Source organism: Chlorocebus sabaeus, chromosome 14 (assembly GCF_047675955.1).
Source record: "Chlorocebus sabaeus isolate Y175 chromosome 14, mChlSab1.0.hap1, whole genome shotgun sequence".
In the NCBI taxonomy this organism is placed as follows: Eukaryota; Metazoa; Chordata; class Mammalia; order Primates; family Cercopithecidae; genus Chlorocebus; species Chlorocebus sabaeus.
In genome coordinates this window covers 62,098,828-62,126,684 of record NC_132917.1, presented here as the reverse complement: position 1 = coordinate 62,126,684, position 27,857 = coordinate 62,098,828, and the positions used below count along the sequence as shown (strand labels likewise).

The window sequence follows — 27,857 nt, the reverse complement described above, 5'->3', positions numbered from 1 at the left end:
CGATTCTCCTGCCTCAGCCTCCCGAGTAGCTGAGACTACAGGCATCTACCACCACGCCTGGCTAATTTTTGTATTTTTAGTAGAGATGGTGGGGTTCACCATGTTGGCCAGGCTGGTCTCAAACTCCTGGCCTCAAGTGATCCACCTGCCTCAGCTTCCCAAAGTGCTGGGATTACAGGCATGAGCCACTACACCCGGCCCAAATATATATTTTACAATATTATACTAGGCCTCTTCACTAGAGAGGCTCCCCTACCCTGAGCACCTAGGGACCAGGCCTGTGCTGGTCCTTCATGCTCCCTACCACAGCCTCCTGAGGTGGGAATTAGCACCCTGGGACAACTGGAACTCCAAGATTAAGTAAACCCAAACCATTTGTCTCCACCTTGTCTTTCTGCCAATGATCTTTTGGACTCACATGTAAGTTGCCCCATGTCCCTGTTAAAAGGGACAATCACAAAAGGCCACATATAGCATGATTCCATGTGTATGAAATGTCCAAAACAGGCAAATAGATAGAGACAAAAAGTAGATGAGTTGTTGCCTATAGCTGGGGGATGGTTGAGGGATGGGTGACCTAAAGGGTACAGGGTTTCTTTTTGAAGTGATGAAAATGTTCTAAAATTAATTATGAAGATGAATAGGCAACTTTGTGACTGTACTAAAAAACACTGAATTGTGTACTTTAGATGGGTGAATTGTAAATTATATGTCAATAAGGCTGTTAGAAGAAAAACTCATGATTTTGGCAGATTTTGACCCATAAGATGATCTGCCATTTGCCATATTACATGTGGATATACGTGATGTCTCTGTGTCCACTCAGGTGGGAAAGGCCTCAGAGACCCATCTGGGATCTCACCTGCCCACTCCAGCTGTGAGCATGGAAGGGAAATGAGCTATTTGGGTTGTCAAGAATGTGACAGGAAGGAATCAGCAGAGGCTCTAGGTGGAGGAAGGAAGCCTTGCACCACACCTTGCACCGCAGCCCAGATTTAGGCTCCCAGAGCTATAGGCTCACACTGGTCTGGTAGTGAAATGGTGGTGCTGTGAGGCCTCCATTTCCACAGAGAAGTCAACAGAAGATCTCTTAAAGTTGTACCTCCTCCTCTCTCAGGAGGGTGCCAGGGCCTCTGGGCAGTCTCCCTAGAGGTAAGTGTGCCTTAAGATATTAATTACCTTTGCTGTGTGGGCCTGGGATGGCCACAGCTCTTGGGCTGGTAAGCTCAGGCCACTAGCAACCTATCCAGGGCTTTGAATTTCCTACAGTGAGCCATGTAATGCTGAGAGGTGAAAATGGATGGCTGATATGGTTGCCTTGCCTAGTGGTTCTCAAAGGGTGTTCCTAGGACCAGCAATATCAGCATCACTTGGGAACTGTTCAGGAATACAAATGCTCAAGCCATCCCAGACCTATTGAATTGGAAACTCCAGGGGTAGGGCCCAGGAATCTGTGTTTTAACAAGCCATCCAGGGGAGTCTGATGGACATGAAAGTTTGAGAACCATGATATAGAATCTGAGGTCCCTGAGGCAGAGGGACACATGCTGGTTCTGGATTGCATCCCCAGCACTAGCGATGTCTGCTATAAGAGGCAATCATGAAGATTTTGTCGAATAAGTGAACGAATGAATGGTTTAGCTTATTTGTCAAGGACTACTTCTCTCTAACCAGCTGCCAACAAGAACATTTGCAAGCTGATAAAAAGAGAAGGGTGTGGGTATATCTGATCATTCACTCCAGCTTCTTGTTGGCTCCGTTTAATCTCTGAATTATTAAGCAGGACTCATGGCCCATTTCACGTTTTCTTTTTAGAGATGAGGCCCTGGTTCTTTGACAGTTTGTTTTTTTCTAACCTCCAGAAACAAAAGCACTTTCCATTTGATTTCAGAATCAAGTTCTCCCACATTCTGGCCCTGGAAGGAAAAGGAGGATGCAGCTAGAAGGATGTTTTTGCATTTTCAAGTTCAAATGTACTCAAATTATTAAACATCTGGTTCTCAGGAGAACCAAGAAATACAGGCCAAGCACTTCTTAGAAATCCTGGGGAATGGACAGGTTACACATAGCAAATAGTAGGCCCATTTCCCATTCAGTCAGCCAGGGGCCAGAGGCTGGGTGGAGCTTGGTGCCTTTTCTCCTTGGTTTTGGATTATGGGCTGACTTTCAGATTCTCTGAAACTGCCACCTCCCTCAAATTCCCCAAAGCCAGGATTCCTTTGGGCTCACACCTCCCCAAACCAGCTGCTCTGTCACCCAATGCGGTGCCCTTTCTCCTGTAACCACATACATTCTAGCTGGTGAGAGACTGGCCCCAGACAGACTGGGCACAGTGCCAGGACATTGAGGCGTCCTCTGTTTCAGGAGCTCCTGGCTGCCTGCCACTAGCCCCATCCCTCACGAGGTCACCACACTCAACTGACAGGCACTAATCACCCTCTGAGCCATCTCATCCACAATGGACATCCATCACTCTTTGTCCTTTAGAACCAGACTCCTGCAGCAGTCTAATAGAACAACCAGGCTAAGAAACTAACTGCCCCAGGCTGGGCGCTCTGGCTCACACCTGTAATCCCAGCACTTTTGGGAGGCTGAGGCGGGCAGATTGCTTGAGCTCAGGAGTTCAAGACCAGCATGGTCAACATGGCAAAGCTGGGCATGGCAATATGTGCCTATAGTCCCAGCTACTTGGGGGACTGAGGTAGGAGGACCGCTGGAGCCCCAGAAGGTGAGGCTGCAGTGAGCTGAGATTGCACCACTGCCTGGGTGACAAAGTGAGGCCCAACAACAACAACAAAAAAGAAAAAGTAACTGCCCCTTGTTTTCTGGGCTGTAGGCTCACAATGAAAAAAATGAACTATCCCTCTCCTCCTATTGGACAGCCAGGCCTCAAGTCCTAGGGCCTCAAGTCCCCTGACCAGAGAGGTGAAGGCTTTATTTTTACAAAGTGAATAAAGATCTGGTGGGATGGCTTGGAAGGAAGCTAGAGAGGGAAGCAGCTGAAGTGGAGGGAAGGATGAGGTGCGTGAGCCATCGGCCCTCTGCAGGCCTCATGACTCAGGGATCTGCACCCCAGGAGTGACACGTCCTGAAGGTCAGCGACTGTGGCACCAGGGGCAGTGGCCTGAGAACCTCTGCAAAGAAGTGTCCTAGCTTGGTCTGAAAGAGGAGGAGCCATGAGCATGAATGAGATCACAAGGGCTGTGGACAAATGGCGTGAGGAGAAGCAGCCAATGCTGGACTGGAGACGGGGGCTCTTCCCTAAGACAGTGTAAGCCTGGGCATCACATGCGTGCCTTGGGCTGAGTGGATGGAGAGGAGGGAGGAAATCCTAAACAATGACAGAGACTGATTTCCCACTAACCCTAGTGGGGGAGCAGATTAATTTGATTTGTCATTCCTCACACTTTGGGATTCTGAAGAATATTTCACCTCTCCAGTAGATTGTAAACTCCTAGAGACAAGGGACAGGTCTTTCACTTTTTACAGAATACCCCCTCCCTGGCACTTAACAGTGATAGGCACATCATGGGCGATGGATTGACTCAGAGTGTATTATCATTTCTACATGGTAATTTTCTTCTCCTCATTCTCCTCCTCCTCTTCTACGGTTCATCTTCTTGCTATTCCTATCCCTACTCCTCTTCCTCTTCTACTTCTATTGCTTTTTAAATTAACTTTTTCAGGTATAATTTGCATACAATGGAATGTATCTTTTTACTGTGCAGTTCTATTACTTTTTAGACACTCACTCCATCACAGAACCCCCATCACAATCAAGTTAGAGAACATTTCCATCACCCACTGAGTTCCCTTGACTGTCTCCTTGCAGTCAATTCCTTCTCCCACCCAAGCCTCCGGCAATTTCATGTCAATAGACCCACACAGCATGTACTCTTTTCTGTACGGCTTTCTTTGCTTAGCATGATGTTTTTGAGAAGTATCTATGTTCCTGCATGCATCAGCAGTTTGTTCATTTTTATTATTGAGTAGTAGCCCCTGTACTGAAACTGCCTTTGCAAAGACTATGACAGTGAGAGAAATATAACACAGCTGATTCCATCTTGCTTTTAGCCTTGCAGGTTGGCATCTTTGCTCATTCCTGTGCACAGGCCAAATTAACCGTGGGAGGAATTTAGTTTACAGTTTAACTTGGAAACAAAGATGGTAATAGTCTCTCCCTAAAACTAACCTCTGCCCCCTTGCTCAGGGACCAAAAACTAATGAAAAGCCATGAGATTAGGATTATGGGAGGAGACATGAACTCTGCTAAAATATAGGTATAATCCCTTCCCTCCCCTTCCCCTTCCTCTTCCCCGCCTCCACCTCTCCCTTCCACTCCCCTTCCCTTCCTTTCCTTTCTTTTTTGAAACCAGATGTCACTCTGTCACCCAGGCTGGAGTGCAGTGGTGCCATCACAACTCACTGCAGCCTCAACCTCCCAGACTTAAGCAATCCTCCTATCTCAGCCTCCTGAGTAGCTGGGAATACAGGTGTGCACCACCACACCCAGCTAATTTTTGTATTTTATGTAGAGGTGGCATCCCATCATGTTGCCCAGGTTAGTCTTGAACTCCTGTGCTCAAGCAATTCTCCCACCTCAGCCTCCCAGACTGCTGGGATTACAGGTATGAGCTATTGTGCCCAGCTATAGGTATAGTTTCTATAACTCCTTACTGCTCAGGAGTCACATGGCCAGAAGTCACAAGATTTGTGACTTCTTCATTTGCTCCAATAGATAACATCACTATTGTAGAACCTAAGATTGGTCTTCTGAGATGTTTTTCAGACTTTTCCATTCTGGAACCCAACTGATCCCACCTGGACTTGTGACTCATAACTCAACTGGTCCTGTGGCCCCCCACCCAGAGGCAGACTCAGTGCACAAGGACTGTTTTCCATACCCCTATGATAGCATCCTCAACCAATCAGCAGCACTCATTCCCTAGTCCCTCACCCACCAAACTATTCTTTAAAAACCCTAACTTCTAAGCCGTTGGGGAGACTGATTTGAGAGATAACACCAGTCCTTCCACTAGGTGGTCTTGCATTAATTAAATCCTTTCTCTACTACAATACTATGGTCTCAGTGAATTGGTTTTTTCTGTGCAGTGGGCAGGAAAAACTTGTCAGGCAATTACAGTATGACTATACCGTAGTTTGTTTATTCATTCCTCTGTTGATAGACATTTGGGTCATTTTCAGATTGGGGCCACTATAAATAATGCCATGAACATTCATGCATAAGTCTTTTCATGGGCATATGTTTCATTTCTCTTGGGTAAATACCTAGAAGTGCTAGGTTCCATGATAAGTATATATTTAACTTAACTTTCTGAGAAACTGCCAAACTATTTTCCAAAGTGGTTATACATTTTGCATTTCTACCAGCAATGTATGAGGGTTCCAGTTGTTCCACATCCTTACCAGCAAGATTGACAGTTGGTTCTGTCAATCTTTTAATTTTAGTCATTCTAGTGGTTAGGTAGTGGTATTATATGGTGGTTTTAATGTGCTTTCTTCTAATAAATAATGATGTTGAGCACCTTTCAGTATGTTTATTGATATATTTTCTTTTTTTTTGAGACGCAGTTTCACTCTTGTTACCCAGGCTGGAGTATAGTTGTGCAATCTCAGCTCACTGCAACCTCTGCCTCCCAGGCTCAACTGATTCTCTTGCCTCAGCCTCCTGAGTAGCTGGAATTACAGGCATGTACCACTATGCTCGGCTAATTTTTGTATTTTTAGTAGAGATGGACTTTCGCCATGTTGGATAGGCTGGTCTCAAACTCCTGATCTCAGGTGATCCAGCCACCTCAGCCTCCCAAAGTGCTGGGATTATAGGCATGAGCCACCACACCCGGCCTTAGGTATTCATATATTTTATTTTGTGAAGTCTGGTCAAATCTTTTGCACACATACATACATACAAAACACACACATTTAAATGAAACAAGGTCTCACTATATTGCTGAAGCTGAACTTGAACTACTGGGCTCAAGCAATCCTCCCAACTCAGCCTCCCAAGTAGCTGGGACTATAGGCATGTACCACCATACCTGGCTCTATCCTGGTTCTTTTATTTATTCTTACACAAGCAACTCTTGCTGTTGCATTCCAATAAGAAATGCAGAAAAACAGACTGGGTGCGGTGGCTCAAGCCTGTAATTCCAGCACTTTGGGAGGCCGAGACGGGCGGATCACGAGGTCAGGAGATCGAGACCATCCTGGCTAACACGGTGAAACCCCATCTCTACTAAAAAATACAAAAAAAAAAAAAAAAAAAAAAACTAGCCTGGCGAGGTGGCGGGCGCCTGTAGTCCCAGCTACTCAGGAGGCTGAGGCAGGAGAATGGCATAAACCCGGGAGGTGGAGTTTGCAGTGAGCTGAGATACAGCCACTGCACTCTAGCCTGGGCGACAGAGCGAGACTCTGTCTCAAAAAAAAAAAAAAAAAAAGAAAGAAATGCAGAAAAACAAAATGGAAACAATTAAAATCCTACCAATTGACCAACTGGCAAAAGATTTTGACATTTCTCCAAAGAAGACAAATGACCAATAAGGATATGAGAAGATGCTCATTGTCAGTCATGAGGGAAATGCAAATCAAAATGACAGTGAGATGTCACGTTACATCTTCCATTAACAGGGTTGCTATTATAAAAATACAGAAAATGGCAAGTGTTGGCAATGACGGAACACTTGTAAAATGGTACAATGTAAAATGGTACAACTACTGTGGAGAACAGTTTGAGGATTAGACAAAAAATTAAACATAGAATTACTATATGATCCTGCAATTCCACTCCTAAGTATAAACCCAAAAGAATTGAAATATATGTTCACACAAAAATTGTATTCAAATGTTTATAGGAGCATTATTCATGATAGCCAAAAAGTACACACAACTCAAATGTCCATCATCTGATGAATGACTAAACAAAATATGGCAATGTAACATTATTTGGCAATAGAAAGAAATAAAGTACTAACATGCTACAATGTGGATGAGCCTTGAAGACATTATGCTAAAAGAACTCAGACATGAAAGGTCACATATTGTATGATTCCATTTACATGAAGTGTCCAGAATAGGCAAATCTATAGAGACAGCATGTAGGTTAGTGGTTTCCAAGGATTTGGGAGAGAAGTGACTACTAATGGATATGGGGTTTCTTTTTCAGGTTATGAAAATGTTCTTTCATGATGAAAATGGAATGAGATAGTGATGATCGTTGCACAACTCTGTGAATATACTAAAAACCACTGAATTGTATACATTAAAGTGGTGAAGTTTATGTTATGTATCAACTAAAAGCACATCCTATCCACTGACCAATCATAAGCAATTAATACAAAGATAGACATTGTCTTCATTTTATGTTGCTATAACAGAATACGACAGACTGGGTAATTTATAATGAACAGAAATTTATTGGCTCACAGTTCTGGAGGCTGGGAAATCCAAGATTGAAGGGCTGGCATCTGGTGAGAGTTTTCTTGCTGCATCATCCCATAGTGGAAGGTGAGAGAGTTAGAAAGAGACAAAAAGGGATTGAACTCATCCTTCTATAAGGAATCCACTCCAATAATAATGAACCCACTCCTGTGGTAATAGCATAAATCCATTCATGAGGACAGAACCTTCATGACCTAAACACCTTTTGAAGATCCCACCCTTCGACACCTCTACGTTAGGGATTAAGTTTCTAATACATGAACTTTGGGGGATACATTCAAACCATAGCAGATATATTTCCAGGTCCATATTAAACAAATATGTACTTTTAGGTATATACTATTCATATTATTTGTTAGCCTGCATTGTCACATTTTTTGAATATCAACCCATGTCAATAAATACATATCTATATCATCTACATTTATGGCTATATTATTCCGTTATATAGTTAAAGCAATTATTTAGCCAATTTATCATTGTTAGATGTTTAGGCTATTTCTAATTTTCTGGTATTAATCAACAGCACCCTTGAATATTCCTTTTGGTTTACTTTTCTAATTATTCCCTTAAAATACGTTTCAAGAAAGAAGACTGCTGGATTTTTAAGATATTAAGAAATTGTCAAATTGGCCCCCAGAAGTATGTGTGATTTACCTGCCCACTCAGAAGAGTGAGGGAACGCAAGCCCCCAAATCATCTTCAACACTGGACATTTTAACTCATTTTCATCTTTGCTTCTTTATAGGTGGAAAAGTGGAACCACATTCCTGTTTGACTTCTGACAGCTTTTCCTGCCTGCCTTTTTCTTCCTCACCAAGATGATTGGCTGCCGTGTTGTCCCACTTTGTTTTCAAGAGCCCCCAGCCTTCCTGAGCCACCTTCTCTTTGGAGAGAGATCTGTATTTACCAAACATCTGTGTATTTATTGAATATCTGATTTATTTTATTGTATATTGAATACTTTTATATTTATTTTAAATGATTAAATATCTGTATTGTTGTGCCCTAATTTACTCTTCACAATACCCTAGGAGGTAGGTATGATACCCCTTGTACAGATAAGAAAACTGTCTCAGAGATCGTTGAAGCTATAAGTGGCAGAACCAGAGTTGAAATCCAAGGCTGCCTCATTCTAAAGTCCCCACTCTTTCCATTCAGACATGGGATCATGGCTATGGCTATTTACCTTTTTCCTGACCTTTTTTGAAATCATCCTTCCTAAAGTCTAGTGTGTAGTGACTATAAACATTTCACATATTTTTCCCTAGATATTACACGTGAGCTCACTCCTCCTTCTCAGCCAGAATTCAGTTTCAAGCAACAATTCCCTTGATGCTCCCAACATCTAAGAGGGCATTGAGACCCCAAACACAGATATCCAGTCCCTGAAGCAAGTCCATCCAGACAAGTGAGCTTTGCCTCCCAAGACAACCTGGATGACTGTCATTGGAAACCAGCTTTAGCCAAGTGCACAGAGTTGAAGGTGTCATAGAAACTGAGCACACAGAATCCACAGAAAAACAATGAGATTTCTTTTAACAGTGAGTTTTCATCTAAATGGTGCCCAAAAAATGTTGGTTTTTCTGGTGCAGTTGACAATCTTCCAGAGCAACTCAATTCAAGATCAATGTGTGTGTAGTAAGAATTTGGCTCCTAAGACTAGAATTCTTGCAAGTGAAATGAGAGCTGTGATGGCCGGTTTTCAAAGCTATTGCAGAGTAGAGGACTGAGCAGGTATAAGAGAGGTAGATTCTGGTGTGATGAACAATGTGTTCTCCTATCACAGGTTCACTTGATCTTCCAACAACATGTTAAGCCAACCTGTGTAGGTATTTTAGGCCTACTTTGTAGGTTAAGAAATTGAGGGTTAGGCCGGGCGTGGTGGCTCACGCCTGTAATCCCAGTACTTTGAGAGGCCAAGGTGGGCAGATCACCTGAGGTCAAGAGTTCAAGACCAGCCTGGCCAACATGATGAAATCCCATCTCTACTAAAAATACAAAACTAGCCAGGCATAGTGGTGCGCTCCTATAGTCCCAGCCACTTTGGAGGCTGAGGCAGGAAACTCGCTTGAGCCTAGGAGGCAGAAGTTGCAATGAGCCAAGATCGCACCATTGCACTCCAGTCTGGGCAACAAGAGTAAAACTCCTCTGTCTCAAAAAGAAAAGAAAAGAGAAGAGAAGAGAAGAGAAGAGAAGAGAAGAGAAGAGAAGAGAAGAGAAGAGAAGAGAAATTGAGAGTTAAAGCTAAAAGTGGCTTGAGATCTCCCTGCTAGTAAGTAGAGCCTAGTTAAAAGTAGCCTAAAGGCCAGACGTAGTGACTCACACCTATAATCCCAACACTTTGGGAGGCCGAGGCAGGCGGATCATGAGGTCAGGAGATCAAGACCATCTTGGTTAACAAGGTGAAACCCCATCTCTACTAAAAATACAAAAAATTAGCCAGGCATGGTGGCGGGTGCCTGTAATCCCAGCTACTTGGGAGGCTGAGACAGGAGAATGGCGTGAACCTGGGAGGCAGAGCTTGCAGTGAGCTGAGATCGTGCCACTGCACTCCAGCCTAGGTGACAGAGTGAGACTCCGTCTCAGAAAAAAAAAAAGAAAGAAAGAAAAACTAGCTTGAAATCTCCCTGCTAGTAAGAAGTAGAGCCCAGATCTCAGATCTTCCACCAACCTGGGCCTTGGCTATAGTCCCCAAGCCTGTTCTCTTCATTAACTCACTTCCTGGCCCTGGGGCCTTTAAGTTTGGAACCCTCTTCTATGTGGTCTCTTCTTAGCACATTTCACCTTGTTCTGATTATCTATTGCTGCAGAATAAACCACCCCAAGCTTAGCAACATAAAACAATCATTTTATTATGCTCCCAGATTCTGCAAGTTTGGCATTTGAACAGGGCACTCTTGGGTATCTTTTCCCTGCACCATAGTGCCTGGGGCCTCAGCTAGAAAGATGCAAACAGGTAGGGGCGAATCCAAAGGCTGGGTGCTGAAATCATCAAGAACTGCACTGTCCAGTACAGTAGCCACTAGTCACATGTGGCTATTTAAATGTGAGTTAAAGTTAAATACTATTTAAAATTTAGTTACTAGGTGGCACTGATCACATTTTAAGGCTTGCTAGTCACATGTGTCTACCATATTGGACAGTACAGATACTAAACATTTCCATCACTGTAAAAAGTTCTTTTGGAAAGCCTGCTCTGGAGGTTTCCTCACTCAAATGCCTGGCGCCTGGGCTGGCATAACTCGAAGGCTGGACTCAGCTGAGATGAGATCTTTGACTGGTTTCGGCTTCTCATACCATGGCTGCTAGAGAGAGTGTCCTAAGAGAAGCATCAGGAGAGTGAGAGTTCTAACAGATCAAAGAGGAAGCTCAAGGCTTCTTGTAATCCATCCTGGAGTCATGTGCATCCCTTCTGCCACATTCTATTGGTTACATGCCAGTAGGATTGCCAGATAAAATACAAATATTGCATGAGTATGTTAGGCTGTACTTGCATTCCTACAAAGAAATACAAAGAAAAGAGGTTTAACTGGCTTATGGTTCTGCCAGCTTTATAGGAAACAAGGTGCCAGTATCTGCTCAGCATCTGAGGAGGCCTCAGGAAGCTTTTACTCATGGTAGAAGACGAAGCAGGAGCAGACACTTCACATGGTAAAAGCAGGAGCAAGAGAGAGTGGGAGGGGAGGTGCCACACACTTTTAAATAATCAGATGTGTCAGGAACTCACTCACTATCTTGAAAATAGTACCAAGCCATGAGGGATTCATCCTCATGACCCAAATACCTCCCGTAAGGCCCCACCTCCAGCATTGCAGACTACAATTCATCATGAGATTTGAGCAGGGACAGACATCCAAAATATATCATTCTACCCCAGCCCCTCCCAAATCTTGTGTCCTCACATTGTAAAATACAATCATGCCTTCCCAATAGTTCCTCAAAGTCTTAACTCATTCTAGCACTAACTCAAAAGTCCAAAGTCCAAATTCTCATCTGAGAAAAGGCAAGTCCCTTCCATCTATGAACCTGTAAAATTAAAAACAAGTTATTTACTTCTAAGATACAATGGGGGCATAGGTATTGTGTAAATGCTCCCTTTCCAAAAGGGAGAAATCAGTCAAAAGAAAGTGGCTACAGGGCCCATGCGAGTCCAAAACCTAGCAGGGCAGTCATTAAATCTTAAGGCTCCAAAATAATCTCCTTTGACTCCATGTCCTGCATCCAAGGCACACTGGTGCAAAGGTTGGGCCCTCAAGGTCTTGGGCAGCTCTGCCTCTGTGGCTTTACAGGGTCCAGCCCCTGAAGCTGCTCTAACAGGTTGTTGAGAGCCTGCAACTTTTCCAGGTACAAGGTGCAAGCTGCTGGTGGATCTACCATTCTTGGATCTGGAGGGCAGTGGCCCCCTTCTCACAACTCCACTAAGCAGTGCCCCAATGGAGACTGTGTGGGGGCTCCAACCCCACACTGCCCTAGTAGATGTTCTCTGTGGGGCTCTGCCACTGCAGTAGGCTTCTGACTGGACAACCAGGCTTTTCCATACCTCCTCTGAAATCTAGGTAGAGGGTGCCAAGCCTCATTCACTCTTGCACTCTGTGCACCCATAGGCTTAACACCATGTGGAAGCCACCAAGGCTTATACAGACTTGTATTCTCCAAAGTGGCGGCATGAGAAGTATCTGGGGCCCTTTGAGCCAAGGCTGGAACTAGAGCAGCCAGGATGTGGAGAGGAGTGTCCCAAGGCTGCACAGAACAGCAGGGCCCTGGGCCTGGCCCTCAAAACCATTTAGTCCTCCTAGGCCTCAGGGCCTGTGATGGGAGGGGCTGCCTGAAGGTCTCTGAAATGCCTTCAAGGCCTTTTTCCCATTGTCTTGGCTATTAGCACTTGGCTCTTTTTCAGTCATGCAAATCTCTCTAGCAAGTGGTTGCTCCACAGCCTGCTTGAATTCCCCTCAGGAAAAAGCATTTTCTTTCTCTGCCACATGATCAGGCTGCAAATTTTCTAAATTTTTATGTTCTGCCTCCCTTTTAAATATAGGTTCCAACTTTAAGTCATTTACTTGCTCCTACATTGGAGTGTAGCATAGGCTGTTAGAAGCCACCAGGCTATCTCTTGAATGCTTTGCTCCTTAGAAATTTCTTCCACCAGATACCCTAAATCATCTCTCTTTAATTCAGACTTCCACACATTCCTAGGGCATGAACAGAATGCAGCCAAAGTCTTTGCTAAGGCATAACCTTTGCTTCAATTCTCAATAAGTTCCTCATTTCCATCTAAGACCTTGTCAGCCTGGATTTCACTGCCCATATCACTATCAGCATTCTGGTCACAACCATTTAACCAGTCTCTAAGAAGTTCCAAACTTTTCTTTATCTTCCTGTCTTCTTCTAAGTCCTCCAAATTCTTCCAACTTCTGCCTGTTACCCAGCTCCAAAGCTGCTTTCACATTTTCAGGTATCTTTATTGCAATGCACCACTCCCAGTACCAATTGTCTGTATTAGGCCATTCTTGCATTACTATAAAGAAATACCTGAGGCTGGGTTACTTATAAGGAAAAACGGTTTGATTGGCTCAGGGTTCTGAGGTTTTACAGGAATCATAGTTCTGGTATCTGCTTCCGGGGAGGCCTCTGGAAGCTTTATTCATGGCACAAGATGAAGCAGGAGCAGGCACTTCACATGGTAAAAGCAGGAGCAAGAGAAAGTTGGGGGGAAGTGCCACACACTTTTAAATGACCAGATCTCTTGAGAACTCACTATCACAAAGACAGCACAAACAAATGAGGGATCTGCCCCCATGACCCAAATACCTCCCACTAGGCGCCACCTCCAGCATTGTAGATTACAATTCAACATGAGACTCGGGTGGGGACAAACATCCAAACTATATTAATGAGACATATAACAAATGTCATTTGTTGTTCATCTGAAATTCAAATTCAGCTGGGCATCTTGCATTTTCATTTACTAAATCTGGTAATCTCACATGGGAGTCACTAAAGCCAGCCAGATTCAATGGGAGAATTCAATCCTCCTCTTGATGAGGGAATGACAAGGTCACATTGCAGAAAGGCATGGGGGATGGGAGACACTGTGGCCATCTTTGGAAAATATAATCTGCCACATGTTGCCAAAGAGGTCCTCATAGAGTTAAGGTTAAAGACTTTCACGGCTCTCCATTACCTAAAAGATGACATTTAAGTTTCACGGCCTGAAGAAATAGAATTGCAAGAAAAGATCTGCTTTTATCTTTTTCCTTCACTTTGAGCTTTGAGGAACTGTCCTCAGATAATAGCTCTAAATCCTATTGCCAATAGGCATTTGTCTCTGCCAACTCGGTAACCAAAATTAATTAACTACACATTAAGAAAAACAGCCTGTAATTCCAGCACTTTGGGAAGCCAAGGTGGGCAGATCACTTGAGGTCAGCAGTTCAAGACCAGCCTGGCCAACATGGTGAAACCCCGTCTCTAACAAAAATACAAAAATTAGCCAGGCACAATGGTGGGTACCTGTAATCCCAGCTACTCAGGAGGTTGAGGCAGGAGAAGCACTTGAACCTGGCAGGCGAAGGTTTCAATGAGCCGAGATTACACCCCTACACTACAGCCTGGGCAATAGAGTGAGACTGTCTCAAAAAACAAATAAAAAACAAAAAAAAACAGATACTCCACAGCACCATCATAGACAATGTTTCTTCTAAAGTAAGGCCTCCTGAAGTGACAGTGTAATGGGGACACATTGAATAGTCAGGGAACTTATGCTAGGGGCAAAAGGCTTCCCATCTGTGGCTCCCAAAGGTCTAGCTTAGCAAGAGAGACTCCTGTGCACAGCTCCCTATAATGCAACACAAGGACACACTGAAGGAATTAGCAATGTTTTGTGAAGACAGAGATTAATCCCTCTCACCAACACTGAGCATGTGTATACTTTATATAATAGTTGAAGCTATCAGCTTATTTGGAGATACAGGTGTTTATTAGCAGAATTTTCATGCTGCTAATAAAGATATACTTCCAGTTCATAGGCCTTCAAACTTAGACTGGGACTTGAACCATCAGCCTCCCACTCCTTAGTCCTTCGGACTCTGACCAGGATACATACCATCCACCACACCCCACCCTCTACCCTGTTCTTAGGTCTTTGGATTAGAACTAGGACTTATACTATTGGCTCCCCTGGTTCTCAGGCCTTTGGGCTTGGACTGGAACTGTATCACCAACTCTCTTGGTCTCTGAGACAGGAAAAACCAAATTGCTTTTCCTACCCTCACACACTCACCACTCAATACAATACTTCACTTCTAGTCACCAAAATGTGTGTCATCAGCAAACTCTCCATCAGGCACCAACTGGGTATATACAATTTAACTCAATTCTGACATTATCTACCTGGAGTTAGTGTCAGATACCCCAGGTTAAGGGCTCAGTCTCACAAGAAGTCCCAGAAGAGTGCCCCCACTTCAGATGCCAGTCACAAGTTCTCCAGGTTGTGACTATACATCTAACCAACCAGCTATAAATTGGGAGTTTTCATTAATCCCTCCTCAGGTTCAATCAATTTGTTAGCACAGCTTACAAAACTCAGGGAAACTACTTACGTTTACCCATTTATTATTTATTATAAAGGACCTTAAAAAGGATACAAAAGAACAACCAAAGAGATGCATAGGGTGAGGTGTGCGGGAAGGGGCATGGAGCTTCTGTGCCCTTGTCAGCATGCCACCCTCTGGTACCTCCATGTGTTCAGCAACCGGGAAGCTCTCTGAATCCCATAGTTCAGGGATTTTTATAGCAGCTTTATCACATGATTGATTATTGACTCAGTCTCCAGTCCTTCTCCCCTTCCCAGAGGATAGGGGTTGAAGCTGAAAGTTCCAAATTTCTAACCACAGCTTGGTCTTCTGGTGACCAGCTACCATCCAGAAGCCCACCAAGAGTTACCTCATTAGAACAAAAGATCCTCCCATCACCCAGGAATTCCAAGGGATTGGGGGCTCTGTACCAGGAGCCAGGGACAGAAAACAAATATGTATTTCTTATTTTACTACAATGTCACAATCTACAGCTTACATATGGCAGATTATGGGACTTCTCAGCCTCCATGATCACTCAAACCAATCCGTCACAATATATATCTTTCTATATATCCATATATATCATATTCGTTCAGGCCACGCGTGGCTGCTCACAACTGTAGTCCCAGCACTTTGAGAGGCTGAGACAGGCACATCACTTAAGGTCAAGGTTCAAGACCAGCCTGGCCAACATGGTAAAACCCCCATTTCTACTAAAAATACAAAAATTAGCCAGGCATGGTGGTGAGCGCCTGTGATCCCAGCTACTCAGGAGCCTGAGGCAGGAAAATTGCTTGAACCTGGGAGGCAGAGGTTGCAGTGAGCCGAGATCATGCTACTGCACTCCAACCTGGGCGACAGAGCGAGACTCTATCTCAAAAAGAAATAAATTAATTAACATATATATCATATTGGTACTGTTTCTTTGGAGAACCCTGACTAATACACACACACACACACACACACATATTGATTTATTTTCTCCATGTATTCTATATTCCCTTTAATTAGCAATGAGCATACATTACTTTTATAATAAGAAACACATGAACATTATTTCAAACCAGAAAAAAAGAAGTAACAGACTACATTTTTTTTTTTTTAAGACAGGGTCTCACTCTGTCACACAGGCTGGAGTGCAATGGCACCATCTCTGACTGCTGCAACCTCTGCCTCCGAAGTAGCTGGTACTACAGACACAAGCTACCACACCTAGCTAATTTTTGTAGAGACAAGAGTTTTACCAAGTTGGCCAGGCTGGTCTCAAGCTCCTGGGCTCAAGCTATCCACTTGCCTCGGCCTCCCAAAGTGCTGGGATTATAGGCGTGAGCCACCGCGTCCTGCTGAACAACAGACTATTGATGAAATTCCAAATTAAAGAGAACACAAACTCAAGAGGTATGAGTGCCAGTCATAGCTGATTACTTACCTAGTTGCCATTTCTTCTTTCTTGTAGGCAAAAACCTGATTTGATTCAGGGTCAGTATGCACAACTGAAAAAGATTAATCATAATTAGTCCAAAGCTCATCCTCATTGTCAGTAATTGGCTGGTCTAAGGGTAGTCACATGACTTAATTCCAGCTAGTAAAACACAAGTGGGGCCAGGCGCGGTGGCTCACGCCTGTAATCCTAGCACTCTGGGAGGCCGAGGCAGGCAGATTGCCTGAGCTCAGGGGTTCGAAACCAGCCTGGGCAACACAGTGAAACCGTCTCTATTAAAATACAAAACATGAGCCGGGCATGGTGGTGTGCACTGGTAGTCCCAGCTACTCAGGAGGCTGAGGCAGAAGTGTTACTTGAACCTGGGAGGTGGAGATTGCAATGAGCCAAGATCGCACCACTGCACTCCGGCCTGGGCCACAGAGCAAAACTCTGTCTCTAAAACAAAAAACAAACAAACAAAACCACAAGTAGACACCTACTCATGGCTGTTAGGGAAGATTTTACTCATTCGTTAAAAATAAGAAAGAATCACAAGACGAAAATGTCCACTATATCCTCCTCCTTAACCATCTTGTTAGTGTGCTGTCATATGAAGGCATTACTCAGTGCTATAGCAGCCATCTGATGACCACCAGGGAGATTTGCCAACATGCTAAGATGGCAGAAAGAAAAGTGAGAAGGCTCTTGGTCTCCAGTGACACTATTGAGCCACCTAATTAACCCCAAAACTGCCCACTACTAACCAGACTTGTTATACAAAATAACTGTGTGTGTTTGTTTTGAGACATGGTCTCACTCTGTTGCCCAAGTTGTGGTGTGATCATGGCTCACTGCAGCCTCAACCTCCTGGGCTCAAGCAATCCTCCTGCCTCAGGCTCCTGAGTAGCTGGGACCATGGGCACATGCCACCATGTATGCCTAAGTTTTCTCATTTTTTATAGAAACAAGGTCTCACTTTGTTGCTCAGGCTGGTCTCAAACTCCTGGACTCAAGCAATCCTCCTGCCTCAGCCTCCCAAAGTGCTGGGATTACAGGTATGAGCCACCATGCCCAGCCCAATAACTGTATATTGTTGAAGCTATTGTAGTTGATATTATATTACCTGCTGCCAAATACATCCCCCAAAATATTCACTATCAGGAGACAAGGTTACTAACCAAGAGTTAAGGACATGTTCAGATGGTTGAAGGCACAAGAAGAGTTAGGCATACTGAGTGGAACAGGATAGAGATGATATTCAACATATTTAACAGCTGGTCCCTCATGGGCACAAAATATTCTGAAAGGGGACCACCCCAGTCAGAATAGACCCCAGTTATAAATGATACGTCCATGCCAATGTATCCTAGCTGAATATCAGCCCTAGGGTAGTTACAAAAGACAAAACAGGAGGCTCAATTAACCCTATGTTTGGGGATAAATTTTCTTGGACCAGATTCCACCTACAATGTGTCTCTTTCGAAAGTCCTGCCTCTGCCTTCTGAAGCCATGCCTCTATCAGCTTTACGCAGATCCGTGGCTGGCCCACTGCAAAAGACAGTGCCTGGAAGTTGATAGGTTACACCCTGAACTGATATTAATGTTTTTGCTCTGGTGGTAGTGGTTTTGAACTTTCTTTTTAAATTGAAAGAGTAATACATTATCTTGGTATAAAAATACAAACTTTAAAGAGAAGCATAAAATAAAAAGTAAGTCTCCCTTCTGTCCTGGTACTCCTAGCCTCACTCCCCAGAGTTACCTTATTAACAATTTGTTGCATACACTTGCATAAATTTTCTGTATTTACACAAACGTATATATGTGTATATTTTTTAACATACACACAGCAGCCTACTTAGAAATGTTTATGTATTTTGCTATTCCTATTCACTATTTCTTTCTTTTTTTTCTTTTTTTGAGATGGAGTCTCGCTCTGTCGCCCAGGCTGGAGTGCAGTGGCGCAATCTCAGCTCACTGCAAGCTCCGCCTCCTGGGTTCACGCCATTCTCCTGCCTCAGCCTCCAGAGTAGCTGGGACTACACCCGGCTCATTTTTTGTATTTTTTAGTAAAGATGGGGTTTCACCGTGTTAACCAGTATGGTCTCGATCTCCTGACCTCATGATCCACCTGCCTCGGCCTCCCAAAGTGCTGGAATTACAGGCGTGAGCCACCACGCCTGGCCCCTATTCACTATTTCTTAGAATTTATTCCATATCTGCATATAAATCCACTTCTTTTTATTTACAACTGCATAGTATTTTACTGTATAGATGTAACATAATTTATTTAATGAGTCCTCTATTGATTAACATTTAGGGTGTTCGCTACTATAAACAATGCTGCAATAAACACCGTATCAATTAGTGTTTTAGAATGAAAATAACAGAACACCCAACTATAAGTAAACCATAAGGATTTATTATCTTACATAACAAGAGATCTACAGCTAGATGGTCCCAGGATGAGTTAATTTAGTGGTCCAACAATGTCATTAAGGGACTAAGTGTTTTCCATATTTCTCTTGCCATCTTCAGAGTGTTTGATTTTTTGCCCTGGGTTTGGAAGTAAGATGGCACGTACTGTTCCAGTCATCCCATCATGGTTCAGCTCTGTTCAAAGGCAAGAAATCAATTTCTCCTTGCACATCTCTTTTTCTCAGGGAGGAAAACTTTCCCCAGAAGCCCTGCCACAGACTTCCCTTCACAAATCATTAGCTAGAACATACCCATCCATAAACCAATCACTGTTAAAGAGGGAAATAATTACTCTTATTGGCTTAGACCAGTTAAGATTAATCCCCTGGAGCTGGGGAAGAACATGCTTCTCCTGATCACAGTGCATCCTGATACCTGAAGAAACTCAAGGTCCTATTGGCCAGAAGAAAGGATGGAATGTCTATTGGGTAGCAACCAAGAGGGTCTTCTACAAATACCATCTTTGTGTATATTTATAAGTATATGCATAGGACAAAGTCCTTGAATAGACTCGCTGGATCAAAAGAGTATGTTCATTTTAAATGTTGATAGGCATCAATGGATGAATGGTGTATTAGGTGTACATATTAGATGAATGTAGCAGTATGAAATGGTGTATTTCATACGGCTATGAAGAAATACCTGGGACTGGGTAATTTATAAAGAGAAAGAGGTTTGGCTGGGCACAGTGGCTCATGCCTGTAATCCCAGCACTTTGGGAGGCCAAGGTGGGCAGATCACCTGAGGTCAGGAGTTGGAGACCAGCCTGACCAACATGGATAAAGCTTCTCTCTACTAAAAATACAAAATTAGCTGGGTGTGGTGGTGCATGCCTGTAATCCCAGCTACTCGGGAGGCTAAGGCAGGAGAATCACTTGAACTTGGGAGGCAAAGGTTGCGGTGAGCTGAGATCGAGCCATCGCACTCCAGCCTGGGCAACAAGAGGGAAACTCCATGTCAAAACAAAAACAAAACAAAAAAAAAGAGGTTTCCAACATGGCTGGGGAGGCCTCACAATCATGGCAGAAGGTGAAGGAGGAGCAAAGACACATCTTACATGGTGGCAGGCAAGAGAACATGTGCGGGGGAAATGCTCTTTATAAAACCATCAGATCTTTTGAGACTTATTCACTATCACAAGGACAGCATGGGAAAAACCCACCCCCATGATTCAATTGCCTCCTACTGGGTCCCTTCCACAACATGTGGGGATCATGGGAGCTACAATTCAAGGTGAGATTTGGGTGGGGACACAGCCAAACCATATCAAATGGATAAACAAAATGTGGTATATACATAAAAGGGAATATTCAGCCTTAAAAAGAAGTGAAATTCAGACACATGCAAACATGGACAGACTGAAGATATTATACCAAGTGAAATAAGCCAGATACAAAAGGACAAATATTGTAAATTTCCACTTACATGAGTAAATAGTTAAGTTCAAAGAGACAGAAAGTAGAATCGTGACTGCCAATGGTTATGGGAAGAAGAAATTGAGAAGATGAAAAAGTCCTAGAGATGGATGATGGTAATAATAGCACAACAATGTGAATGTGCATACTACTATTGAACCATATGCTTAAAATGGTGAAATGGTAAATTTTAAGTTATGTATAAATTTACCACGATTAAAAAAATAATGCTGCTAGATATTGCAAAAATGTCCCAAAGAGATTTTAACATTCAACTCTCTCACCCCTAGCGGATAGGGCAGTGCCTGGGTTCCCTATAATGTTTTGACTCCAGTGCAAACTCAAGGGTCCCTAGTTGGTGACACAGAAGGTACTGATGGATATAAGAGACCAGTAGTCCCTTTATTAGATCAGTAGCAGAAAAATCTGGTTTTAGAAGTAAAAGAAGACTCTCCAGGAGGGGAGGGATGAGCAGGCAGTCTTCTTTTTATTTCTTGAGTTTCAACCATGTCTCTTTCCCTTTATTACTTCTACCCCATCATGGTGGCTCCAAGACTCTGCTGCTCCCCTTTAGCTCTGTGACTTAAGTGAGGACAATAATCTAGTCCTTTGCTTTCCCTTAAGAAAAATCATCCAAAAATTGGAAATTCAGCACAAAGATTATCACATGCCCTTTCAAAGCCACATGACTGACTATTGTATAACAACCTTCCTAAGACTCATCTGATTTTCTAAGGGATATAACTTTATTTGACCTACTTATTATTTTTTTTAATAGAGACAAGGTCTTGCTTTGTTACCGAAGCTGAAGTGCAGTGGCAAAATCATAGCTCACTGCAGTCTTGGACCTCTGGGCTCAAGTGATCCTCCCACTTTGGCCTCCCAAAGTGTTGGGATTACATGTAGGCGTGAGCCACCGTGCCTGGCCTCTTGACTTACTATTTACAGTTGATCAGACTAGGTTCTGAAAAGCTAGATTTAATCTATAAAATATTGATAAGTTTTGCAAAGTTTTTTTTTTTCTAGTGGAGAGGTAAATGATTTCTCTCTGGTAGAAAAGATAAGCTCAAAGGTTAGTTATTGCTCTGTCAGGACCTGTTTTATATCTGACTCTGCCATCTTTCTGCATTCTTCTTTTCACCGACTACATATAACCTTTGAACTGGTGTTGCCATCTTGCTGGTGTCCTCATGAGTGAGCTAAACACATCTTTGACAAGGGCTTACTTATGTTACATTCTTAACTATTTGAAAATCATATTTGACATCCATAACACAGTTGTAGCAGGCTTTCAAAAATGACTCTGCTAAATATGAAAGAATGAGAATAAACAGAAGAAATGTTAAAAGTATAAAAACAACCATCTCATCCTTCCAGCTGCCCACTCACACCCTCAGACATCTCTAAAGTTAGACCATGAAGCAGATCAGAATTTGTTTTGAAGCCATTTTGAAATCTGGGGTTTGACTTTTCCCCAGAGGATGGGCAGGACTGTCGAGGATAGCTGTGGGCATGTCCTCCCTCTTCTGGACTCCCCCTACTGCCCCCCAAACCCCCACCCCCATCCCTTACTTGGATGGGACTTGATGTCTTCCAGTGCCCAAAAGTACAACCTCACCATTACTCCTCCACGTGACTCAGATGACAGTTGGGAAATCCTCAGCCTCAGCAAGTTGCCCTTTCTGTTAACCTTTGCATCTAAATAGCTCAAGCTGTGCATTCCTGGGGTTTTGTTCTGGTGTGAGCTCCCATTCCCATTTCCTATTCCCACTGAATTCCTGTGCCTTGCACTGTGACTGTTCCCTTCTCTTGGTCCTACCACTGGACCCCAGATCCCTCTTGATTTCTTGGAGCCATAACTTGCCCAAAGCAGTTGTATGCAGTAGATCTCTATAAAGCTTTGCAGAGACGTTCTTTGCAGCACTGCACAGCCACCATTTTCACATTGACTGCTAGAATCCAGAAGCATCCTGCCGTTTTGGATGTTTTGCTGGCTCTCCCTTCTCAGGCCTCACACTGGGCTACCTGCACATTAAGTCAGCTCCTCTACCTTCCTTCCTCTAAACCAAGCTTGTCCAACTCGTGGCCCAGGATGGTTTTGAATGTGGCCCAACACAAATTCGTAAACTTTCTTTTTTTTTTTTTCTTCAAGAACCGAACAGTAGTGAAAATGTACATAAACTTTCTTAAAACATTATGTGATTTTTTGAGATTTTTTTTAAGTTCATCAGCATCATTAGTGTTAGTGTATTTTATATGTGGCCCAAGGCAATTCTTCTTCTTCCAATGTGGCCCAGAGAAGCCAAAAGATTGCAAAAGATTGCAAACCTTTCCACAGTCCCTCCCTTCTCTTCCCTGACCGTCTTTCCAGAGCTATCTCCAGGAATTCAATATTTGTCCCACCTTACTGGGCAGGACAATTCAAAATTATCTCCCAAAGGTCTCACATCCAAATACCCTCTTTCTGCAACCCATTCTGCCCCAAAGCTGAGTCTCACCATCAGCAGCCCTAGGGGCCAGCAAAGTATTTTTCTAAACTAAGAACCATTTCCCCTCAACGTAAGACATTTCTCTTAGTAAGAAGCAAAATGTTCTCCCATCACACGTGAGATAACAATACAAATACATGGCAAAATGGAGGAAGAGAAGAAGAATTTTTTTTTTTAAGTGTCACATAGCTCCCTGGGAAACTGGCTTTAATTTACCATATTTATACTCTCTCTCAGAGCCCCAAAAAGAACTGGATTAAAAGTTTCCCATGGCCAGACGCAGTGGCTTGCACCTATAACCCCAGCACTTTGGGAGGCCAAGGCAAGCGGATCACCTGAAGTCAGGAGTTTGACACCAGCCTGGCCAACATGGTGAAACTCCATCTCCACTAAAAATACAAAAATTAGCTGGGCGTGGTGGCACCCACCTGTAATCCCAGCTACTCGGGTGGCTGAGGCATAAGAATTGCTTGAACCCAGGAGGTGGAGGTTGCCGTGAGCCGAGATCACACCACTGCACTCCAGCCTGGGTGACAGAGTGAGGCTGTCTCAGAAAAAAAAAAAAAAAAAAAGAATTTCCCTCCAGGGAAGACGAGGTTTTCCCAAAGGCAAAGCAAACCTTTTTGAGACAGGTAATTTGTGTACTAGTCCACTCAAGTAGTCTGAGGGCTCTTAGCTGGGGACCCTCGGGAGACGCTGTCAGAAGCTACTGCAGTATTCAGTACTGAAGCAGCTGCACGAAACTTGCTGAGGCAGCAAAATGCCCCTGCAGTGGGTGTCAATTCATCATCCCCACTTTTCAGCCGGCAAAGAAATCCAGAAACAGTTAAGCTGCACGTTGCAATTTCTTAAAATAGAACTTCCCAGTTTTGAGTTTCATCAAGCCTTCCACTGGTTTTACAGTATTATGCATATGTCCTTCCCTCTCACATTGTTTCTCCTTTTAATTATTTTTTCTTCCCCTTTTTTTTCTTTTTCACGTCAGATGAGTAATGTACCGATGCCATAACAAGGTTTGAGGGATGCACAGCTCACCCAGGAATGCGAAAACCCAGGCATGATGCTTATGAACTACAGAAGGATCACATTGTCCCAGTGTTCACACTACTTTTAGGAGATTGCCCTCTGTGTGGAAAAGTTGGCCTAAGAAAGCTCTGTTAACTTTGTTGCTGACTTTGATAACGGAGGCCACCAGACTGTAATTAGTCCACTTGGGCGGTTGTAACAGAATACTATAGGCTGAGTGTTTAAACAGGAATTTACTTCTCATAGCTCTGGAGGCTGGAAGTCTAAGATCAAGGTGCCAGCAAGTAGGTTTCATTCTGAAGCCTCTTCTCTTGACGCACAGGCAGACATCATCTTGCTGTGGGCTCACATGACCTCTTTGTGGTAGGAGAGCAAACTCTGGTGTCTCTTCTTATAAAGACGCCAGTCTCATTATGAAGGCCCCACCGTCATGAGCTCATCTAGCCCTAATTATCTCCAAAAGAAAATACTACCGTATTGGGGGTTAGAGCTTCAACACGTGAATTTGGGGTGGGGGGTACAATTCAGTCCACAGCATAGGGTCTGTTTCCCAGTCTCAGCCTTTCAGTCAGTATCTTCAATTTCCAATCACATGATGTGAATTGACAACCAAGACCACAAGTTACGATTTAAACTCTGCAAAGTTTCCCTCTTACATTCCATTACTAGAAACAAGGAGGCATTTTACAAACTATTACCCTAGATTTTTGCAGTCCTCTTAAAATACTTTACCAGAATGGTAGATAGTACCATTCTTTTGTATTTTGAAGTTTCTGCAGCATGGTCTTCTAAAGAAAAAGAGCTTCGGGCCAGGCACAGTGGTTTATGCCTGTAATCCCAGCACTTTGGGAGACCAAGGCGGGCAGATCACCTGAGGTCAGGAGTTCGAGACCAGCCTGGCCAACATGGTGAAACCCCATCTCTACTGAAAACAGAAAAAAAAAAATTAGCAGGTGGGCCAGGTGCGGTGGCTCACGCCTGTAATCCCAGCACTTTGGGAGACCAAGGTGGGCAGATCACCTGAGGTCAGGAGTTCAAGATCAGCCTGGCCATCATAGCGAAACCCCGTCTCTACTAAAAATACAAAATATTAGCCAGGCATGGTGGTAGGCGCCCGTAATCCCAGCTACTCAGGAGGCTGAGGCAGGAGAATTGCTTGAACTCAGGAGGCAGAGGTTGCAGTGAGCCGAGATCGCGCCACTGCACTCCAGCCCAGGCGACAGTGCAAGACTCCATCTCAAAAAAAAAAAAAAAAAATTAGCCAGCCATGGTGGCGGGTGCCCATAATCCCAGCTACTCAGGAGGCTGAGGCAGGAGAATCACTTGAACCCAGGAGGCAGAGGTTGCAGTGAGCCAAGATAGTGCCATTGCACTCCAGCCTGGGCAACAGGAGCAAAAACTCAGTCTCAAAAAAAGAAAAAGAAAAAAAAAAAAAAAGAGCTTCATACTAGATTAAGGATGAAGATGACAGTAATTTCCTCTTTGTCACGATCTAAAAACATCACAAAATGCTACGTGTTAAAATACATTAAAAAGACACGACTTTCTTTCCATCCTTTGATATTTTCATTTATGAGCTATGATTCATAAGAAGGCTCTGTCACTGGAAAAGCACAAAATTCAAATTCACTATGGCATGTTTATGATTACTACTAGAAAAATATATGGCGTTGATTCTCTAGGTGATTCTTATTCCTTTGGTCTTTTTCTTCTTTCCTCTTCCCTGTGTTGTTACAGTGTTGATTGTACAATCATTTACAGAATAATAGTAAATAATGTCAGCTAACATTTGGTGAATTCTTAACATGTGCCAGCCACTTGCCAAGTGTTTTACATTCCCTCTCTCTTTTAATCCTCACGAAAGCCTCATGAGGTAGCTATTATTATCCATGAAACACAAAAAATATTAAATGTTAAGTACGTATAATTGTCTCTCTGCTCTTCACTTTCTAAGAAGGTAGATTCCTTGGAGGGTTCTTTATTTTACTTGATGGGGTGCTGCTGGGGACGGGAAGTGGAAAAGTGAAGAGAGAGAGAGAAGGCTAAATTAGAATAAAGAGATGGAGACCCAGAAGGGCTGGGGGAGGTGGGCAGATGAAGGGGTGGAAGAGGAGAGTAAGGAGAAAGTGAAGGCAAAGATGAGGAGCTGGGAGGAACCTGGCAAGGACTGGCAGGCTCAAGAGAGGGGGAAGGTGTCATGGTCACAACAGAGGGGAGGCAGATTTGGGGAAATAGTGGGATCTTTGGAGAGGATTTTTCAAAGTTCTGGTACATGAAGTATCACTTACTCTTTCTTCCATATCTCCAGGAAAATCTCAGCATTAAATCTGCCATATTTTATCTAATCCAAGCTGTGAATGACCGTAAGATAGAATCGATGGCAAGATACATCATTGTTGGTCATGGTAGTACACGCCTGTAGTGCCATTACTCGGGAGGCCGAGAGAGGATGATCTCACAAAGCCCAGGAGTTCTGGGATATAGTGTGTTATGCTGATTGGATGTCCGCATTAAGTTTGGCATCAGTATGGTCATCTCTCAGGAGCAGAGGACCACCAGGGTGTCTAAGGAGAGGGGAACCCAGATTGGAAACAGAGCAGGTCAAAATTCCCATGCTAATCAGTAGTGGGATGATGCCTGTGAATAAACAGGCATCCCAGCCTGGAAAACTCATCTCTTAAAAAAAAAAAAAAAAAGAAAGAAAGAAAAAAATACACATCACATTTTAGGAAGGAAGAAAGGTATGAAGGAAGAGAATTACCAATTACAAGTGCCCATCAGTTCAAAATGTGTCCCAATTTCAAAGAAATACAATATATTATACTTTAATCCTTTCACAGTCAGATTTATATCTTTTTGTTTTGTTTTTTAATGTGTCATTATCTGGCAAGGCCAGATCTGAGCTGCCCAGGAAGGGTCTGTTTTACTTCAGTTACACCCGTTTTACAGAGGAGAAAAAAGTAAGCTGCACCTGCCTTTTCCACGTGTGAGTGTTGGGCCCTAGAGGCTGCAAATGCTTGGTTTTACTCCTCAGCGGCCTCCACTCTGAGCTCAGTCATCCAGCTGAAAAAGACAATAGGAAGCTACTTTCTAACTAAATCTGGTATCCTTATTCAATCCTGTGGCAAATTCCTGTGATTTTGTGTTACCTTTGGCATCTTTTATTTTATTGTATTTTATTTTTGAGATGGGGTCTGGCTCTGTCACCCAGGCTGAAGTGTGGTGTGCTCCAACCGCCACCTCCCAGGTTCAAGCCATCCTCTCACCTTAGCCTCTCCAGTAGCTGGGACCACAGGCACACACAACCAGGCCCAGCTAATTTTTTGTATTTTTTGTAGAGACGGGGTTTCATCATGTTGCCTAGGCTGGTCCTGAACTCCTGCCTTCAAGTGATCCACCCACCTCGGTCTCCCCACGTGTTGAGCCTGGCTTTGACATCCATATTTAATCTTCCTCTAACACATCCAAACTCCTTGAAAAAGCTCAAATTCTCTCTCGGGGCTTTGAGATGGAAATTTGCTATCCTGTTTCCTCTAAAACTCAATAAAGGCTCTCTTTATGTGGGACAGATAAGCTTTAACATGTTCTATTTACAAGACACAGTTTGAATCCAACTATCCTTTTAAACTAGTGAATGTTATGTGTCTCATGGCTACAGTTTTCAAAATCAAAGCTACAGGGCTGGTATGGTGGCTCACGCCTGTAATCCCAGCACTTTGGGAGGCCAAGAGGGGAGGACCAATTGAGGTCAGGAGTTCGAGACCAGCCTGGCCAACATGGTGAAACCCCATCTCTACTAAAAATACAAAAATTAGCTGGGCATGGTAGTGGGCGCCTGTAGTCCCAGCTACTTGGGAGGCTGAGGCATGAGAATCACTTGAGCCTGGGAGGTGGAGGTTGCAGAGAGCCAAGATCATGCCACACTGCCCTCCAGCCTAGGTGACAGAGCAAGACTCTGTCTCACAAACTCCATTTCACACCAAACAACAACAAC

At 43.5% G+C, this 27,857-nt stretch overlaps 1 protein-coding gene and 1 non-coding gene across 7 annotated transcripts in view; both read right to left on the bottom strand.

Annotated features, from left to right (window-relative positions):
* The window catches only part of B3GNT2 (UDP-GlcNAc:betaGal beta-1,3-N-acetylglucosaminyltransferase 2), a 320,804-nt gene that overhangs the window by 226,401 nt on the left and 66,546 nt on the right, over positions 1 to 27,857 (bottom strand). For 4 of the 6 annotated variants that reach the window (XR_012095309.1, XR_012095311.1, XR_012095323.1 and 1 more), the window contains exon 2: positions 16,465 to 16,528. The gene's annotated coding sequence lies outside the window, so the exon portion shown is untranslated. Of the gene's footprint in view, positions 1 to 7,443; positions 7,503 to 16,464; positions 16,529 to 27,857 lie in introns of all 6 variants that reach the window. The other 2 variants (XR_012095312.1, XR_012095322.1) reach the window with 1 other exon arrangement.
* LOC119627461 (small nucleolar RNA U13) lies at positions 23,817 to 23,920 on the bottom strand. The gene has a single exon (XR_005243653.1). It is a non-coding gene; the product is annotated as a small nucleolar RNA U13 (small nucleolar RNA).